Source organism: Notolepis coatsorum (genome assembly GCF_963971535.1).
Source record: "Notolepis coatsorum genome assembly, chromosome: 15".
Lineage (NCBI taxonomy): Eukaryota > Metazoa > Chordata > Actinopteri > Aulopiformes > Paralepididae > Notolepis > Notolepis coatsorum.
This window is the reverse complement of record NC_140179.1, coordinates 27,006,224-27,026,581: the sequence shown is the minus strand read 5'-3', so window position 1 is coordinate 27,026,581 and position 20,358 is coordinate 27,006,224. Positions and strand designations below refer to the sequence as shown.

At 45.0% G+C, this 20,358-nt stretch overlaps 1 pseudogene across 1 annotated transcript in view; it reads left to right on the top strand.

Moving 5' to 3' along the window:
- The window catches only part of LOC311241985 (protein O-mannosyl-transferase TMTC1-like), a 21,130-nt pseudogene extending 1,005 nt beyond the window's left edge, over positions 1 to 20,125 (top strand). The window contains exons 2-8 of the transcript in view: positions 508 to 610; positions 1,254 to 1,389; positions 8,141 to 8,285; positions 10,792 to 10,943; positions 11,685 to 11,787; positions 19,104 to 19,182; positions 20,000 to 20,125. The product of the transcript in view is annotated as a protein O-mannosyl-transferase TMTC1-like (transcript). The remainder of the gene's footprint in view (positions 1 to 507; positions 611 to 1,253; positions 1,390 to 8,140; positions 8,286 to 10,791; positions 10,944 to 11,684; positions 11,788 to 19,103; positions 19,183 to 19,999) is intronic.
- Positions 20,126 to 20,358: the final 233 nt, after the last annotated feature.

Sequence of the window (20,358 nt, the reverse complement as noted above, 5' to 3'; positions counted from 1 at the left end):
ATACATCTCTCTTTTGGTCCTCCCCCCTCTCTCTCATTCTGTCTCTTTGCCCCCGCCTCTCTCTCCCTCTCTATCTCCCCTCTCTCTCCCTCTCTCTCTCCCCTCTCTCCCTTTCTCTCCACTCTCTCTCTCTCGTTCTGTTTCTTTCTGCCCCCCCTCTCTCTTTTTTCTCTCCATCTCCTCTCAACCCCCCTTGTCTCTCTCTCTCTCGTTCTGTCTCTCTCTCTCTCTCTCCTATTTCTCTCTCTCACTCTCTCTCTGCTGTGAACCCTCTGTTCTCCATGGATGGTGAATTAAATTAGAGTCAGCTTTGCATCGTTAATCTTGCAGTGGGAAACCACGCCACACTGTTATATGAGCTTGTTCAATTCCATGCACTACCTGACTTCTAACCTGCTATTAGCTTGGATATTCTGCAAGCTCAGCCCAGTGGAGACATTATTCCACAGTCCCACGTATTACTCCTGTTGAATCTAACTGGGCTGTATTGTCTGTATTGTCCCGTAGAGGCGGTTTCCTGCAGCCAAAGAGGTGTATTTACAAGGCATGGAGAACTGTCCCGACAGCTCTGACCTGCATAATAACTACGGAGTGTTCCTGGTGGATACAGGTGTGTTGAGCTGTTCGTCTCTCTGGCCTCATAGAGACACATTCATGACCTCCATACTGTAGTATTATAGTTATGAGACTGATGAGACTCTTAGGTCAGCTGCCTACAACTAGGCGTACTGTAAGCTCAGGGGGGACCGTGCTTTCTCCGTTGTCGCCCCCAAAATGTGGAACGAGCTGCCACTGCAGATTAGGCAGGCCTCATCACTGCCCCGTTTCAAGGGCCACCTTTTCTCTCTGGCTTTTGACACCATGTAGCTTGTTGATTTTATGATCTTATTGTTTTACTGTGTTATTGTTGTATCGTTTTGTTACTGTGTCCTTTGCTCTCTTTTTCTCTTTTTGGTACTCTTGTTTTTTTTTATCTATTTTTAGTGCTGCTTATAGTTTTTAATATGCTCCCTCTGTACAGCACGTTGTGCCCCTGTGGCTGTTAAAGCGCTTTATAAATAAAGTTGGACTGGATTGGATTGGATTGAAGACACATTCGCACCATACATATTCTATGCATTTATTTTGTAATCGGGGACAATGCACACAAATTGTATCTCTCTCTCTCTCTCTCTCTCTCTCTCTCTCTCTCTCTCTCTCTCCTCCTCTCTCTCTCTCTCTCTCTCTCCCCTCTCTCTCTCTCTCTCTTCCAGGAGAGGGGGACCTCGCGGCGGCCCACTACCAGCAAGCCGTGAGACTCAAGCCGGCTCACTACGTTGCCATGGTGAACTTGGGCCGCCTCCTACGCTCCTCCAATGAAAACAAAGGGGCGGAGTCTTGGTACAAGAGGTGAGTGTGGAAGAAAGAAACACACTTCCACATTCTATGAGGTATGGTGTTTCTCACACGTAAATTACATCTTTTTGGGTCCTCGGCCTTGCCTGGATCCAGATCCTGCATTGTCACTCGCTAGTTCCACCTACTTTAAAGGAACACGCCAACATTTTGGGAAATTAGCTTTCCGTCTTCTCCAGAGAGAGACAAGAAGATGAATGAATGAATGAATGAATGAATGAATCCTAGGTTGTCAAAGTGGGCAGGGGTGAGGTGGGTTCTAGGGGTAAGGTCAAGTAGTTCAAGTTCAAGTTCAAGTTCTTTAATAGTTGTCATACAGAAGTACAGAATACTTTCATACAAAATGCTTCTTACTGTTACGCTCCAGAGACTGTGCTAGACAAGATAGTATCAAATAACATAATAACATAATATAGCATGAATTTAGAAGAAGAAAATGAGGTCACAGTGTTCGGTATAGACATATGTACAATGTTCTGAGTTACCATATAATATACAATACACAATACTATGCAGTGTACTAATGTACAGTACTATCTAGTGCAAAGCAGAAATGGGATGAGGTACAATTTTAGGTACAATTTACAGTAAGGTGTACGAGTTGTAGTGCAATCCTTCATCCATAAATATAAAGTGTGGGGAGTGGGTGCTACAGTGTGTTTGTTTAAAGTGGGTGTGTGCTATAAGTGTGTGGAGTGGGTGCTACAGTGTGTTTGTTTAAAGTGAGTGTGTGCGTGTGGATGTGTGTGCTATGTGCGTTTGGTGGTTGTTGTTGTGTAGTGTTCATTCATTGTTCGTTTAGCAGCCTGATGGCCTGGGGATAGAAGCTTCTTCTGAGTCTTTCTGTGCTCGCCTTGAGACTCCTGTATCGCTTGCCTGACCGCAGCAGTTCAAAGAGGCAGTTGTTCGGGTGACTGGAGTCTTTAATGATTCTCTTAGCCTTGCCCTTGCAACGCTTGTAGTAAATGTTCTGGAGGGTGGGGAGCCCCCCTCCAATTGTGCGTTCGGCTGAACGTGTCACTCTTTGTAGTCTGCTTTGGTCTTGTGCAGTGCTATTCCCAAACCAGGAGGTGATGTTGCCGGTCAAGATGCTCTCTATTGTACATGAGTAGAAGTTCTTAAGGATCTTCTGGCTGACTTGGAACTTCCTTAGGCGCCTGAGGAAGTAGAGGCGTTGTCGTGCCTTCTTCACAACACTGTTAATGTGTGTGGTCCATGTCAAGTCCTCGGATATGTAGGCTCCGAGGTACTTAAAGCTGTTGACTCTCTCAACCGGTGCCCCGTCGATGCTGAGGGGGCTGTAGTCCTTGACCCCCGACCTCCTGAAGTCCACAATCATCTCCTTTGTTTTGCTGACGTTCAGGGAGAGGCTGTTTTCCTGGCACCATCCCGCCAGGACCTTGACCTCTTCCAGGTAGGCCCTCTCGTCGTTGGCAGAGATCAGGCCCACCACCACTGTGTCGTCAGCAAATTTGACGATTGTATTGCTACTCCGCTGAGCCACACAGTCGTGTGTGTACAGGGAGTAGAGGAGGGGACTCAGAACACAGCCCTGGGGGGCCCCTATGTTGAGGGTGATGGATGAGGAGGTGCAGTTGCCTGCTCTCACCACCTGGGGTCTGCCAGTCAGGAAGTCCAAGACCCACTGGCAGAGGTCATAGCCCAAGCCCAGGTCCCTGAGCTTGGCTATGAGTATGGAGGGGACTATGGTATTGAATGCCGAGCTGTAGTCGATGAATAGCATTCTCACATAGTTCCCCTGCCTCTTGTCCAGGTGTGATGCTGCTGTGTGCAGCACATGGGATATGGCGTCCTCCGTGGACCTGTTGGGGCGGTATGCAAATTGCAGGGGGTCCATGTTGATGGGGAGGGAGGAGCAGATGTAGCCCTTTACTAGCTTCTCGAAGCACTTCATGGCTATGGAGGTGAGAGCTACAGGGCGGTAGTCGTTGAGGCAAGCAGGCTTGGATTTTTTGGGTACAGGGATAATAGTGGACTTCTTCAGGCAGGTGGGGATGACAGCCTGTTCTAAGGACAGGTTAAATATGTCAGTGAATACTGGGGCCAGTTGGTCGGCACAGACTTTTAGGACGCGGCCGGGGATGCCGTCTGGACCTGCTGCCTTCCTGATATTCACTTTTTTAAAGGTCCGCCTCACCTCATGCTCTGTTACCCTGAACACTGCGCCTCCATCAGCAGCCGACCCCCCCCCCCCATTGCCGAGGCTTGTGAGCTGGTGTTGTTATTACCAGCATCAAACCTCGCATAGAAGGTATTGAGGTCATTTGCTAAGGAGATGTCACTGTTCAGTTTGAGGGAGGCGCCTTTGTAGTCTGTCATCGTTTTGAGCCCCTGCCACATAGCTCTAGAGTCAGCTTGTTCAAACTGGAGTTCAATTTTATCCCTGTAGCGTCGTTTGGCCTCTGACACTGTCCTCCTTACGTTGTATCGCGCCACCTTGTGGTCATTCATGTTGCCTGCCTCTAGGCCGTCGTTGTATGCTTTGGTGCGCTCTCTCAGAGCTTCACGGACGGATTTGTCTACCCAGGGTTTTTGATTTGGGTAAACTTTCATTTTGGTAGTGGGGATTGTTTCTTTCACCCTAGTACAAACATAGTCCAGCACTGTCTCCGTGTAGGCATTAATGTTATCTGTGTCGCGGAACACAATCCAGTCTGTGTGGTGAAACACTGACCGGATCGTCTCCTCTGACGTCACATCCCATTTCTGCACCTCTCGCGAGACTACGGGAGTACTTTTAATTCTCTGTCTGTACTTTGGTGAAAGAAAAATGGATGCGTGATCTGACTTACCAAAGCCACTATCAGAATGAGCCTTGTAGCCACCTTTAAATTGCGTGTAACAGTGATCTAGGATGTTACCGCCTCTGGTGTTGCAAGTCACATGCTGATAGAAGTCAGGCAATACCTTTCTCAGATTGGCGCTATTGAAATCTCCCAGAACTAAAATGGCGGCGTTAACATTCGCCACTTGGATTCTATTTACCTCGTCGTGTAGTCTGGAGAGCGCAACCTTGTTGCTGGCTTGCGGTGGAATATACACTCCGACCAGGACGATCGCCGTTAACTCCCTCGGGAGGAAGAAAGGACGACACTTGATGGTTATATATTCCAGTTCTGGGGAGCAGTGGTTGGATAATTCCTTCACGTTAGTTGGGTCGCTCCAATTTTTGTTAAACATGAAGGCAATACCTCCTCCACGTTGTTTACCGGACTCTGATGATGTCCGATCCTTGCGATGGATAAAGAAGTGATCAGCCGGTTGAATTGCGTGGTCTGGGACGTCCGGCGTCAACCACGTCTCGGTGAAGCAGAGGACGTTGCAGTCCCTAACGTCTCTTTGATATTGAATCCTTGCTCGGATGTCATCCAGTTTATTGTCAATTGATTGTACATTGGCTAGCAATATACTGGGCAGTGGTGTACGGTGGCGTCTGGATCTCAGCCTGTTACGGATCCCAGCCCTCTTCCCTCGCCGTCTGGTTCCTCTGTTCCTGGGGTCTAGGAACAAAGGATCTGGTCCTGATCTCCGGAGAATTTCTTCAGGCCATTGATGCGGTTCGGAAAGCTAGAAGTAGAAGTCTGACCAGTTTGTTTTGTGATGTTTGTAATCTTGTTTTTAGCGCCTTTGAGGTGCTTTGGTACCATGAGGTGCAAGCATAGTCGTAGTACCCTTGAATTAGTGCTCCTGCCAGAGTCTTCAGGGTATTCTTGTTTACCAGAGAGGAGATCCGGTACAAGAATCTAGTTCGTTGGTTGACTTTTTTTATTACCTTGGATGCCATTTTGTCACAGGAAAGATTTGCCTCTAGCACAGGAAAGATTTGCCTCTAGGATGGAACCTAGGTATGTAATTTCATCTTTCCTTGTGACAATATTGTCACCCACTGTAACTGAGAAGCCGTCGGTCTTGCTGAGTTTGTTATTTGATCCGAAGAAGAATGGACTCTGTTTTACGCAGGTGTAATGATAGTTTGTTATCAGCGAGCCAGGTGCAGATTCTGCCGAGTTCAGAGCTGAGGGTTTTTTCAACCTGTAACTTGTTCTTGTCAGAGACCAGCAGGGCTGAGTCGTCTGCGAACAAGAACAAGTTGCAGTCACAAGCTGACGACATGACATTTGCATAAATTAGGAACAGTAGCGGTCCTAGTATGCTTCCTTGTGGAACACCACAGCTCACTGTGAGGGGGGGGGGGGATAGAGTACCGTTTACCTCCACCATCTGTTCTCTCCCCTCAAGGTAGGATTGCATCCAGCTCACTGATAAACTATCAAAACCAATTGCTTTTAGCTTGTCAATCAGAATGGAGTGATTGACAGTGTCGAAGGCCTTTTGTAGGTCCAGCATGACCATGCCGCAGTATTTGCCTGCGTCCACCTCTTGTTTGATGTGGTCGTTCAAATAGAGAAGGCATGTGTCAGTGGAGTGGGATGTTCTGAAGCCAGATTGGAATTCGTAGATTCGATTTTTTTCCGCCAGGTACTTTTCGACCTGTTCGTAGACTATTTTCTCCATGACTTTCGAGATGGAGGTAAGAATAGAAACAGGGCGGTAGTCGCCTGGGTCTAATTTGCTGCCCTTTTTGTGCAGAGGGGTCACTCTCGCAATTTTGAAGTCCTTGGGGACATGTCCCTGTTTTATGGAGAGGTTTATTATGTGTGTGATGACTGGGGTGATGGCGGCTGGCTGAGTCTCTGAGGAATTTGGAGGGGATGTTGTCATGGCCAGTGGCCTTGTTGGAGGGCGCTCAGTTTCTTGAGTACCTCATCGGTTGTTACCATTTCTAGTTTGAAGTCGTCTTTGCGGACCCCTAGGTTTTTGTAGTATGCTACTATGTGGTCTACCCCATAATGCCCTTAGTGGGAGGGTAGTTTGTTTACCAGTGTTGTGGCTATGTTTGTGAAGAAGATGTTTAAGTAATTGGCTACATCCAGCTTGTCTGTGATGAGCGTGTTGTCCGTCTTTATGTTTATGTTAGAGAATCTGGTTTTAAGTTTTTTACTGCAGCCTAGTTGATGATTGAGTAATTTCCTTTTTTTTTTATCTACTTTTTCTCCCCATTTTCTATTTTTCTCCCTTCCCCAATTTCGTATTGTCCAATTCTACCCTCCCCTGTCTCGAACGTTGTTAGGCCATGCCTCCCACAAGCCGGCTGCAATGTGGACGAAGCCTTGCATCACGTGTCCCCTCCGGTACTTGAGGAGGCAGCCGTCGCATCTTTTCACCTGCACAGCGCGATCTCTCAGCGGCGAGGGTCTGCGTGGGAGGGACACACCGCCCTTGTTGCTTCCTGATTCTACTGCGCAGGCGCACCAACCGACCTATAGGAGTCGCTGTCCACAACGTCCGATCCCCACCCACCAGCTTCCCACCCCCTAATACTGCCAATTGTATTAGTATGAACGACCAGCCAAGCTGGTAGCAACGCAGAGAGCTGGGCTCGAACCCAGCATCTCCTGCGTTGGTGGCGAGCGCCTTGCCCACTGTGCCACCTAGCCGCCCCCGATTATTGAGTAATTTCCAAAGTTCACATGGTTTGTTTTTGTTTTCCTCAGTTTTGTCAGATAGATACCAGTTTTCTCTCTGTGTGTTCAGTAGAAAGCTATCTGGCTGCACGTTAGCCTAGCTTAGCACAATGAATGGAAGCGGACATGGCCAGTTAGCCTAGGCATTGTCCAACTAACACCTCTCCCGAAGGCTAACCGATGCTAGTGCTATCTATATTAATATGTAGATTTTTTTCTGATTCATTTTAAAACCATTTTTTACCCCAAGCGCCTCCCATTGACTTCCTCCTGGCAGCTGGTGTGTTTACATTCCCACGTAACGTTAACATTACACAGGTCGAGCTACGCTACGCTTGCTAATTATGCTAACATTAGATAGCAGTGTTGATAACAGATTATCCGGAGATATTGTTTTAACAAACGAATTTATTAACAGAATGGATCACCATTCAATGTTATTGAAGACTGCTGTGATCAGTAAGTACTTGTGATTACTTTGCCTTGGCATAGCATTTTCTGACCACAGCCCCTACAGATGCATTTGCTACGGTATGCTATACGGCTCTGGAGTTGGACATTTAATGCTGAGAAATAGTAGTCATTTTGCTAAATTGCAAGCCCCCACAAATATTGTGGAGTTTGGTTGAATTTGCATTAATTATTGCAATCGCAATAATCGTTCACCCAGCATACACTCGTCTGAGGGACGAGGTTAAGCTACAGTAACTAGATATGAGTCTTTGGTTGCTACTGTATGTCATCGGTGTTGCTCATAGATGTTAAGAGATAAGCCAATCACAGAGGATGTGTGAAGAACCTGCTAGATGTCTTTGGTTTATTGTAGGGATGTCCAACATTATCGGCCTACCGATATTATTGGCCGATATTGGCATTAAAATGTAATATCGGAAAATATCGGTATCGGTTTAAAAAAAATCAATAATTTAACCTTTATTTACCCAGGCAAGCAAGTAAGAACAAATTCTTATTTTATTTATTGTGAAAAGTATACATAATGTTGGGTTTTTGGGGGGGGGAAACCCAGCATATATCGGTATCGGTTGATATCGGTATCGGAAATTAAGATTTGGACAATATCGGTATATCGGTAAAAAAGCCAATATCGCACATCCCTAGTTTATTGGACTATTTAAGTCTTCGGTTTATCCAGTAACTATCCGCTAACCAGCCCCCTGTCCTTTAACCTTTGCTCCCAGGGCACTGCAGGTGGCGAGGAAGGTGGACATCCTGACACCACTAGGGGCGCTGTACTACAACACCGGGCGCTATGAGGAGGCTCTGCAGGTGTACAGAGAGGCTGCTGCCCTGCAGCCTGACAGCACTGATATCTGGCTGGCCCTGGTGAGAAGAGAGCACACACACACACACACACACACACACACACACACACACACACACACATACACAGACACACAGCTCCTGTATCAGAACTCTCCACTGTGTGGTGTGTATCAGTTGTCTATGTGTATGGAATTAGTGCTTCTATTTATAAATGAAATAAAAGAAGGTTATATTATCAATAATCTCAAGAACACGAGAAAAAGCAGTCAAATCAATGTTACATTAGGTGAAATATGAATCTAGAATCTAGAAACTTCTCTGCTCACATCGCAGCGACAACCAGAACCTTCAGATTCCTCCTGAGCAACGTCAGAAGGATCCGCCCCTTCCTGACAAAAGAAGCCACCCAACTCCTCGTCCAATCAACAGTCATCTCCCGCCTCGACTACTGCAACGCACTGCTTGCTGGCCTTCCGGCCACTGCCACCAAGCCTCTTCAACTCATTCAGAACGCAGCGGCCCGCCTGATCTCAAACCTACCGAAGTCGGCCCATGTCACCCCACTTCTTAGGGACCTGCACTGGCTCCCCATTGCTGCACGTATCCGCTTCAAGGCCCTCGACCTAGCATACCGTACGGCAAAGGGAACCGCTCCCGCCTACCTCCGGTAATGGTCTCTAACTACACACCCTCAAGACCCCTACGCTCTGCATCTTCTGGCCGCCTCAGACCTACTCCTATCCAAGCTCCGGGAGGGTCATCAAAGAGAAGTTGCCTATTCTCAGTCCTTGCCCCACAATGGTGGAATGAACTACTCACCCCAGTTAGGACAGCCGAAACCCGTCCAATCTTTCGCCGTCGACTAAAGACACACTTCTTCAACCATTATCTGAAAAAATTTAAAATTAAATAAAATAAAAATATATCTAACCCTTACTAAACTTACTGTCATGCACTTGTCCTAATAAACGAACCTACACTGTAACACGCAACACTTTGATGAACATTGTTACTCAGCTGATAGAGTTGTACCCTTCCTGATGACTTGTCGTACAGAACTTGTAAGTCGCTTTGGATAAAAGTGTCAGCTAAATTACTAAATGTAAATGTAAATGTAGACACAGTTACCTTCGCTTTGTGACAGACCTTGGCACGCCTGGCTAGTATTCCTTCATCCAGGACAAATCTTTATTTAGATTAGTCTAAATTAAGAAATTCAGGCATTACTTGAACAATTTCTCCCTTTAATGGTTCCCTCAGTGTATTTCTGACAGTGGAGGAATGTGTTAGATCTCTCTCTCTCTCTATCCATCATTCTCTCTCTCTGTCTCTCTCTCGCTCTGTCTCTCGCTCTGTCTCTCTCTCTGTCTCTTTCTCTGTCTCTCTCTCTATCCATATGTCTCTCTATCCATCTTTCTCTCTCTGTCTCTCTCTCGCTCTGTCTCTCGCTCTGTCTCTCTCTCTGTCTCTCTCTCTATCCATCTTTCTCTCTTTCTGTCTCTGTCTCGCTCTGTCTCTCTTTATCCATCTTTCTCTCTTTCTGTCTATCCGTCTCCCTCTCTCTCTCTCTGTCTCTCGCTCCGTCTCTCTCTCTCGCTCTGTCTCTCTCCTCTATCCATCTTAATCTCTCTTTTCTTTATCCATCCTACACTCCCCTGCTCTCTCTATCAATCTTAATATCTCTCTCCTCTATCCATCCTACTCCCCCCTATCTCTCTCTCTCTCTCTCTCTCTCTCTCTCTCTCTCTCTCTCTCTCTCTCTGCAACGCACTGCTCGCTGGCCTCCCGGCCACTGCCACCAAGCCTCTTCAACTCATTCAGAACGCAGCGGCCCGCCTGATCTCAAACCTACCGAAGTCGGCCCATGTCACCTCACTTCTTAGGGACCTGCACTGGCTCCCCATTGCTGCACGTATCCGCTTCAAGGCCCTCGACCTGGCATACCATGCGGCAAAGGGAACCACTCCCGCCTACCTCCGGTCAATGGTCTCTAACTACACACCCTCAAGACCCCTACGCTCTGCATCTTCTGGCCGCCTCAGACCTACTCATATCCAAGCTCCGGGAGGGTCATCAAACTATTCTCAGTCCTTGCCCCACAATGGTGGAATGACCTACTGTACCCACCCCAGTTAGGACAGCCGAAACCCGTCCAATCTTTCGCCGTCGTCTAAAGACGCACTTCTTCAACCATTATCTAAAAAAATAAAATAAATAAGAAAAATAATCGAACCCTAACTAACCTTACTGTCATGCACTCGTCCTAATAAACTAACCTACACTGTAGCACTCAACACTTTGATGAACATTGTTACTCAGCTGATAGAGTTGTGCCCTTCCTGATGACTTGTCGTACAGAACTTGTAAGTCGCTTTGGATAAAAGTTTGGATAAAAGCTAAATGACTAAATGTAAATCTCTCTCTCTCTCTCTCTCTCCTCTCTCGCTCTCGCTCTCGCTCTCTCTCTCTCTATCTCTCTCTATCCCTCTCTATCTCTCTCTCTATCCCTCTCTCTCTCTCCGTATTTCTCTCTCTCTATCTCTCTCTCTCTCTCTCTCTCTCTCAGGCTCAGGTGTTGACCATGGCAGGCCGTACCAAAGAGGCAGAGAAGATGACGTTGAGCATCATATCTAGAAAGAGCAGCTGTATCGAATGTTACCGACTCCTGTCCGCCATCTACAACAAGCGAGGCAACTACACAGAGGTGTGTGTGTGTGTGTGTGTTTGTGTTTCTAGGTAAAATAGAGAGTTTGTTGTCAGTGTGAAACTCTAGAGCAGAAAACATTATTCAACACCAAGTCAGTACGGGACAGTAGTTACCATGGTAACCGGTCATCTTCATATCACCGTGGAGACTGATGACCATCTGCTGCCAACCTCCTCCCTCTCATGCTACACCTCCATTCTCTCCATCACCATCATCATTTCTCCCCCATCCACCCCTCCATCTCAGGGAATGCTCTTCTCTAAATCAGGATATATATATATATATATATATATATATATATATATATATATATATATATATGTATATATATATATATTCTCTGTCTCTCTCTCTCTTTCTCTTTCTGTCTCTCTCTCTATCTCTCTCTCTCTCTCTCTCTCTCTCTCTCTCTCTCTCTCTCTCTCTCTCTCTCTCTCTCTCTCTCTCTCTCTCTCTGTGTGTGAGGATTTTCTTACCAAGGTTTTAAAGTACCAACTGCTCAATGACGCTATTACACAGCTTGGGTACAAATGTAAATAGCTGGTGCATAATTTTGGAAGCCTAGGTAATGTCCACAGATTAGTTGTGAGGGGGATGCAGATGGCAGGAATGTCTGAGCCAAGAACTAAGTCACTGGTAAAAATGGTTAGGAGATGCTGCTTCCTGTATCCATAGACCCGGACTGGATACATGTGTTGTTCCAATAGTTTGTGCATCTATTATCATTTGTGTTCAAGGATCTTTGTCTATAGAGCTTTGCAGCAGAATCCCAGTGATGTGACAGTGAGAGCTGAGCTCCACTTCTCTAAAGGAAATCAGCTCAGAGAGATGAACCACCTGGAATGAGCATTCCAGGTACAACTAACGTCTGTCTGTCTGTCTGTCTGTCTGTCTGTCTGTCTGTCTGTCTGTCTGTCTGTCTGTCTGTCTGTCTGTCTGTCTGTCTGTCTGTCTGTCTGTCTGTCTGTCTGTCTGTCTGTCTGTCTGTCTGTCTGTCTGTCTGTCTGTCTGTCTGTCTGTCTGTCTGTCTGTCTGTCTGTCTGTCTGTCTGTCTGTCTGTCTGTCTGTCTGTCTGTCTGTCTGTCTGTCTGTCTGTCCGTCTGTCTGTCTGTCTGTCTGTCTGTCCGTCTGTCTGTCTGTCTTTATCTCTTTCATCTGCGTGTCTTTCAGTCTGTCTGCACGTCTATATCTGACTTTTTCTCTCCGTCTGTCTATATCTCTATATGTTGTTGTCTATCTGTATCTCTGTCTTGTCTGTTTTACTTTTCAAACAAAGTTTCCTTATTTATTTTATGACGAATAGAAGCACAATTCATGGATGTTATTTTGTGAAAATGTTGATCAATCTGGTTTGGAAGATTTACCTTCCCAGTCAGACCTATGAGTCAGCCTATGATACTTAGGTGCTATAGATAACATTTTATGTACAGTTGTTACGAGGTGGTAGGTGTGTAGGACCCAGGTGCAGTGCAGAATGGATAAGACGAGAGGCAGGTGTCGGTTCTCAAACAAAAGGAAACGTCTTTATTTGATTCTATATAAAGCGTACACGCCGACAACGGCGAATAAACAAAAGTGGAGAAAGCACGTCTCCAAAAACACGTTAAATAACATTTATACACAAGTCATCTACACACGATGATACGATGGAAAACAAAGGGGAGAAAGCAAGTCTCCAAAACCACGGCGAAGGGAATATGCGTCCAACGACGACGTTGCATACACACACAGAAATATAATACATAACATTATGGGGTGACACGTAGGCAGTCAAAGTGACACGGCAACTCTGAACAGTAGCGAACGTACTATCCAAGGAGCGATATGAATTTATTACACACAGGTATTACTCACGGAACGTCGGATGATCGACTCACAGTGTCTTTTTTTTTATCTACTTTTTCTCCTCCTATTTTTCTGTATTTTCCTCCCATCCCAATTTAGTCGTTATGCCAATTCCCCCCTCCCCTTGCTTGTCATTGCACGCATTTGCCCCCTACTTGCCGGTCTAGGGAGCCCTGAAGTCTATCAGATGCTTCCTCCGATACATAAGAGACAGCCAGCAGCCTCTTTTCACCTGACAGCGAGGACTCTCATTGGTGAAGTGGGAGGATCACACTACCTTCACCAGTTCCTTCCCTTGCTGTGCAGGCGCCCTGACCGACCTGTAGGAGTCGCTGTTTACAACGACCAGTATACCACCCACCGGCTTCCCACCCGCTGACTCAATTGTGTCAGTATGACGACCGGCCAAGCCAGAGGGACCGCTGACAGCCGGATTCGATGCCAGTGTCTCTGTGGTGGTAGACAGACGCTTAGTCCGCTGCGCTACCCGGCCGCCTGACTCAGTGTCTGTAGACGGAAGAGCATATAAAGCAACTAGTCACACCAGGTGCTAATGAGTGTGAGGGGGGTCCTAATAAACGAACCTACACTGTTGCACTCAACACTTTGATGAACATTGTTACTCAGCTGATAAGAGTTGTACCCTTCCTGATGACTTGTTGTACAAAACTTGTAAGTCGCTTTGGATAAAAGCGTCAGCTAAATGTAAATGTATAATATATAAATATACGTATATATATATATATATATATATATATATATATATATTTTTTTTTTTTTATATATATACAAAAAATATATAAGAAATTAAATCTAGGAAGGAAGGAGAACAAACTGGATCTATTCAGTTGCTGCCGATTTATCCATTGTACCTTTTCTTAGATACGATTTGAATTAAAGGCGAATACAGTTCATTCAATTCAATACATTTCAATATAATAATTCATACATTTTATGGCATTCCTGTCAACTACCCAAGACAGACACCATGTAATCAAGGTTAGATTTACGTTCCAAAGGTCCAGGGCCCTCATTTATCAACAATGCGTAAGTGTTATAGAAAGTGTTCTATTTCCGTTCCTACGCATGGAATTTAGAATGTGTGTACGCACGATTTATCAACCGTGCGTACACAGGTCCTACGCACACCTGCAAGTACTCCGAGTTGATAAATGCCACTTGTTCTACGCTCCGCACTTGTGCACGATTTTAAGTATTTGCATATAGAACCGCCCGTAATTAACCATATACGGTAATGAAACACACCCATGAAATGTGAAAAAATTTACTAAGCCCAGCGAACACGTGTTATGGGAGAAATACGCGACAGGCTGACAGACGTGTACACGGTGATGTCGGATATGATATTTATTAACTTCCTAAAGACCATTGCTGCCGGGCGCCCCAGTGGCGAACCACATAACGCGCTGAGTCGCGGCACGGCCGACCCGGGTTCGATTCCCGAACTGTCGTTATTTGTCGAATGTCTTCCCCCCACTCTGTCTCCCGTTTCACCTCTCTCTCTCTCTCTCTCTCTCTACTGGACTGCCCAGTAGAATAAAGCGATAAACGCTAAAAAATAAATCTTTAAAAAGACCATTGCTGCCTGGGCAGCACAAACATTAATAAAGACTGTGTTAACCACTGTTTGCCATTGGTGTCCTTAATAACCATGCTGGAATATGACTGCCTTTTTTCGCTTTGTTCGATTAATACCCAGGGATTAAAGTTCTCCGTCAATTTTATTCCAAATCGCGATGGATTTTCCGTAAATTTTCTACCTGCATGGTTTAATATGATTTGTAGAGGCATACAATCTATTTTGATGTCGGTAGGTAGCCTATATAAATGATATATAATATCATAGCCTACATTATGCAACAGTAATTTGTGCATAACACAGCATGGCACAGACACGTCACACGGAGCCCCGCGAAGCCTGCATACAGTAAACTAACTTGATCGTTAATATAACTTGTCCTTGTATCTTTAGGCTTATGAAAACATTTAATAATATTTATAGGCTATAGGCCCTCGTTTGGCCATAATAGCCTATTCTCAAATGGCTAAATCTCCTCGCTGACGGACCCATGTATAGCCTATATCAGGGGTGGCCAACCAGTCAGAGACTAAGAGCCACAAAAATGACTGTGGTACCACAAAGAGCCACACCATATACCAGCGTTTCTCAACTTTTTTTTCAGTCACGGCACCCTTCATGTGTTTATAGGTCTCACCCTCTGGCCTCTGAAGTTGCTAATGTCTTCCCTGTGAGACCCACGGTTGCAAAATTACAAAATCACTTTTAGCCATTTAAAAAAAATTATGTTTATTTAAAAAAAAATTAAGCACATATATAGTCAATTGGTCCTGTTGTTCAGCCTCACAATGCTATTTGATAGTAAATGTGTTTATATGTCCCACCCTCTGGCCTCTGAAGTTGCTAATGTCTTTTTAATTTGGGCCTCACAGGGTTAACCTCTTAAGCCAGAGATATACAGTAAAAGTGTATATTTTTAGCATTACGTTTGTTTACCAATTATTTTAACTGTTATTAGTGAAATATAAGATTATAGAAATCTCAGGGCATTGAGTCGGAAACCGGCACATAATTTATTGACAGGAGGAAGTGGCACAGCCAAAAGTGAGTGTAGTCTTTTGAAGGAAGAGACTCAGGGCTTTCGAATTTCGAAAAACTACCCTACCCAGCTCACACCAGCCCCTGTCAATCATCTGACTTCTGGATTAACTTTTTTATTTCTCTTATTTTTTGGGATTATCTCCCACAAACCTGAACGTTATTGCCATAAAACAGAACGCAGTTAGTTTCTCTACCTTTCTGTGAACGTCTTGCAAAAAACGGTGTTGCAATACGATGAAAAATGGTGGAGAAATTTACATTATAAAAAAGATGGCAGAATTCAGTACTGTATCTACAAAACCTTCTGTTTAATCATCTTCCCTTTATTCATTTGCTTGGATTTTTCAGGTCTGGTAAATTTTTGCATGGTGTTATTCACAGTCAAAGATAAAAAAATGTTTAAATAGAATTGATATTCTCCTTTGGTTCATTACAATTTACTCAAGCCTAGTAACATACACACTATTTCTGACACTGATACATATATGTCCCTAGATTCAGATACCAAGAACATGCAAATGGACCACTTACATTTTTTTTTAATTTTTATTCTACGTCCTTATGGAATGAGTGACATAAAAAAAATTAAAAAATATATATATTTATGGATGGAAGAGCCGCACATTGACAGGCAAAGAGCCGCATGCGGCTCGCGAGCCGCGGGTTGGCCACCCCTGGCCTATATCATATATGACTCCAAGGAATCGTGGGGCTCTGGGAAGAAAAGTTGGGAACCCCTGCTATAGCCTATATCCTTTATAATGTTATAGGCTATTTTATTTACAGTAGTCTATTTATGATTTTTTTTCCATAACAGGTGTTGTGCCGAATTCGGACTCCCTGCCAGAATCGGACCGCCCTCGGGTGAACGTGCATACACTCTATCAGCCTACCCAGCATGTAATACGTTCTTTGTTAGAACTCAACTCGTTATTATTTTGCGCATAGATTGCAGAAATACGGGAACGTTTTGATTATATTTAAAAGGCTTTGACATTGTAAAATGAAATAAGTGGAATTTCGAAGCTGTAAGCAGAATACAAGTCATATGAACACCCACGATATAGTGTTCTTCCCCCTTCCTACTGTATAAGAAAGAATTTAAAATGCATTGCAACGAGAACAGAGGTTATTTGTTGAGTGTATGTGTATTACAAAACCCTTGCAATGAATGTGTCTTAAATGAATGAAAAGCATACATGCTCTGGATACAGGTAGCATATCATGTGGGTGATATGACTTGCATTCTGCTTACAACTTCGAAATTCCACTTATTTCGTTTTACAATGTCAAAGCCTTTTAAATATAACCAAACGTTCCCGTATTTCTGCAATCTATGCGCAAAATAATAACGAGTTGAGTTCTAACAAAGAACGTATTACATGCTGGGTAGGCTGATAGAGTGTATGCGCGTTTTCCCGAGGGGGGTCCGATTCTGGCAGGGAGTCTGAATTCGGCACAACACCGGTGGCAAAAGACCTGAGGGTGGAGAGGACTTGAATGTGCATGGGGATGGCATGTGCGATTTGTTACACACTTAATTTGGGTCCCAATTTGCGGTACAAATCAAGGAGAATGTGTCTCGGGTAGCGGACTCTATAATATTATGTTCTCTCGGCAAATAGACTGTCCTATCTCTGAAAACAGTTCCCTGCGGAGCGCAGTTAGTGCACCCTCCGATAACGCTATATATAAACCATGCTGCATTCATTCGGAAAGAAAGACCTATTCCAAATGCTATTTATAGGGTTTGACAATAATTACACTACTGTCGCTATTTTACAATTAACTATAATGAATTACGGGTCGTACCGAACACGTCAGGCAAACTAATGCACGAAAGCTTATTTCTGAGTTGCAGTATTAATATTCTACCGCTGGGCGCCAGGTACGCACGGTCTGAGCTGTGCGTAAATATACGCACAAAGTCAAGCACACATTCAAATTGATAAGTCCCACACTTTGCTTAGAAATGATCGTACGCACGGGTTACGCACATATCTGTGCGTACGCACCATTGATAAATGAGGGCCCAGGTCTGAAATAACGTGGGAGAAACCATAGATATGGCAGAAACATGGACGCCTGCTTTATTATGATTATGATGAGAATTGAGCTTTAATTGTATTATAACTGACAGTTGACAGACATGTTAAAAGTGACATTGTTTAGGGCGGCTGGGTGGGGCAGCGGACTAAGCGCTCGCCACCACCGCAGAGACTCTGGTATCGAATCCAGCTGTCAGCGGTACCTCCGGCTTGGTCAGTCGTCTCTACTGACACAATTGGCAGTGTTAGCGGGTGGGAAGCCGGTGGGGTATGTATCCTGGTCGTTGTAAACAGCGACTCCTACTGGTCGGTCGGGGCGCCTGTACAGCAGGGAAGGGATCTGGGGGAGATAGTGTGATCCTCCCACACGTTACACTCCCCCGTGAGAGTCCTCGCTGTCAGGTGAAAAGAAGCAGGTGGCTGACTCCACATGTATCGGCGGAAGACATGTGGTAGTCTTCTCCCTCCCCAGGCCGACAGTAGGGGGCAAAAGCGCTCAACGACCAGGAAGGGAATTGGCATAACGACTAAATTGGGATGGGAGAAAAATATGGAAGAGAAAAGTAGAAGCGGGGGAGAGAAAGTAGATACAAAAAAATTAAAGTGACATTGTTTATAGTTTACAGTGTATGACGCCATGTTGTCTCTGGAATGGGTAACTGGATCTCGGAAAATGTTTTCTTCTAAGATCTAATCTCCCTCCCACTCCATGTTGACTCTCTCTCTCTCTCTCCCTCTCTCTCTCTCTCTCTCTCTCTCTCTCTCTCTCTCTCTCTCTCTCTCTCTCTCTCTCTCTCTCTCTCTCTCTATCTCTTCTTCCTTTCCTTGTCAATTGTCATTCTCTCTCTGAGTTTTGCTCTGAAATCACAAACACAGACAAACAAAAGAATAAATAGCAGTGGTTATTTTGAGATAAATTAGCATCTCATCACCCACGGTGTGTATTATCTGCAGGTCTTCAGAACGTCTCGTTGACTGTTTGAAGCGGTCAGTCTGACTGGAGAGCCAGGCAGAGATAGGAGAATGTAAATACAGTCACTTCAAACAGATTTCCAGGCCTGGCGCTGCCTGCATCTGGTTTCCACGTCCAAAGACGGAGACACTGTCTCTGAAATAACACTGTATCTCACCGCTATCGGGATCAGCAAGTAAACCCACTTCCCTCAAGCAGCACATGTTCAGATAACATCCTTCTCTCCAGCTCTGCTGCTTCTCACAGTGGACTTAGAGCTCTCTCTGTCTGTCACTGTGTGTTTTCTGTGTCTCACATCTTTGGATTATCAACTGTAATTTTCTCTAACTACACCTGATTTGGGATTTCCGGCATCAAGCTCCAACAACCGAAACAGCTCTTCTGGAAATGCATCACCTCGGGTCCCTCCCGAGGTTAATATAAATTATTAAATAAATAAAAAACCATCTGGTGTTGGTCCTGTTGCTGTAGACTGTGTCAGGGTGGCTTTCACACACAAGCAGCTGTTATATCACCTTACAGTATGTGTGATCTCGTTAAAAAACACATTTTTCTCAATTAGTTTCTGTTGTCTAGTGCTTTGAGTACAAGGCTGCTACTGCCCTGTAGCGATGGTTTGATACTATGACATTAAATTCACCTCAGTGTCTCTCTCTTCCAATAGAGTTACCAGCTCGCTGTGGAACTCAAACCTGACCAATCACAGGCCTGGATGAACATGGGAGGGATCCAACATTATGAAGGTAGCGATCATCAATTAATTCATGTATAAATGTATGTTATTACGCTGCAGAGAGCACATTGTTATACAGTATATGGTGTGTGTGTATATGTACATGTATTGCCATTCTATTATTATTATGTTCTATTCTATTATTTTCCTGCTGCTATGACACCTGCATTTCACCAAGGGGATTAATAATGTAACACTTCACTTCTGTGTGTGTGTGTGTGTGTGTGTGTGTGTGTGTGTGTGTGTGTGTGTGTGTGTGTGTGTGTGTGTGTGTGTGTGTGTGTGTGTGTGTGTGTGTGTGTGTGTGTGTGTGTGTGTGTGTGTGTGTGTGTGTGTGTGTGTGTGTGTGTGTGTGTGTGTTTCAAGTTTCAAGTTTAAAGTTTCTTTAATAGTTGTCATACAGAAGTACAGAATACTTTTATACAAAATGCGTCTTACTGTTACGCTCCAGAGACTGTGCTAGACAAGATAAGTATGAAATAAAATAGTATAGCATGTAAAAATAGAAGTAAAAATAGAAGTCACAGTGTTCAGTATATACATATGTACAATGTTCGATGCAGAATAGAAGTAACTGAGTTACCATACAATATACTATGCAATCTACTAATATACAATACTATATAGTGCAAAGCAGAAATGGGATGAGGTGTGTGTGTGTGTGTGTGTGTGTGTGTGTGTGTGTGTGTGTGTGTGTGTGTGTGTGTGTGTGTGTGTGTGTGTGTGTGTGTGTGTGTGTGTGTGTGTGTGTGTGTGTGTGTGTGTGTGTGTGTGTGTGTGTGTGTGTGTGTGTGTGTGTGTGTGTGTGTGTGTGTGTGTGCGCGCAGGGAGACTACGCAGCAGCCAGGATGTATTACCAGAGAGCCCTTCTTCTCAGCCCTGGTTCTAAACTCCTGAAGGAGAACCTGGCCAAGCTGGACCGGCTGGAGAGGAGGCCCATCGGGGGAGCTTAGACCACCAAGGCCCACACACACTGCACTATAGTAGGCATGGATCTGGGGAGCGAGGCCCCTGGAGCCCCAAGCAGCAGCCACTCGGTACAAACAGACCTGGTTCTTAGTCAGGCTGCCTGCTTGAGAACATGAGAGACTAGTCAATATAACAGGGCTGCAGGGGAGAAGGAGGCAGACTGGGTCTCCTGGAGCTCAGTGGGAGAAGGACACTGGTCAAGCCAGGGTGGAGAAGC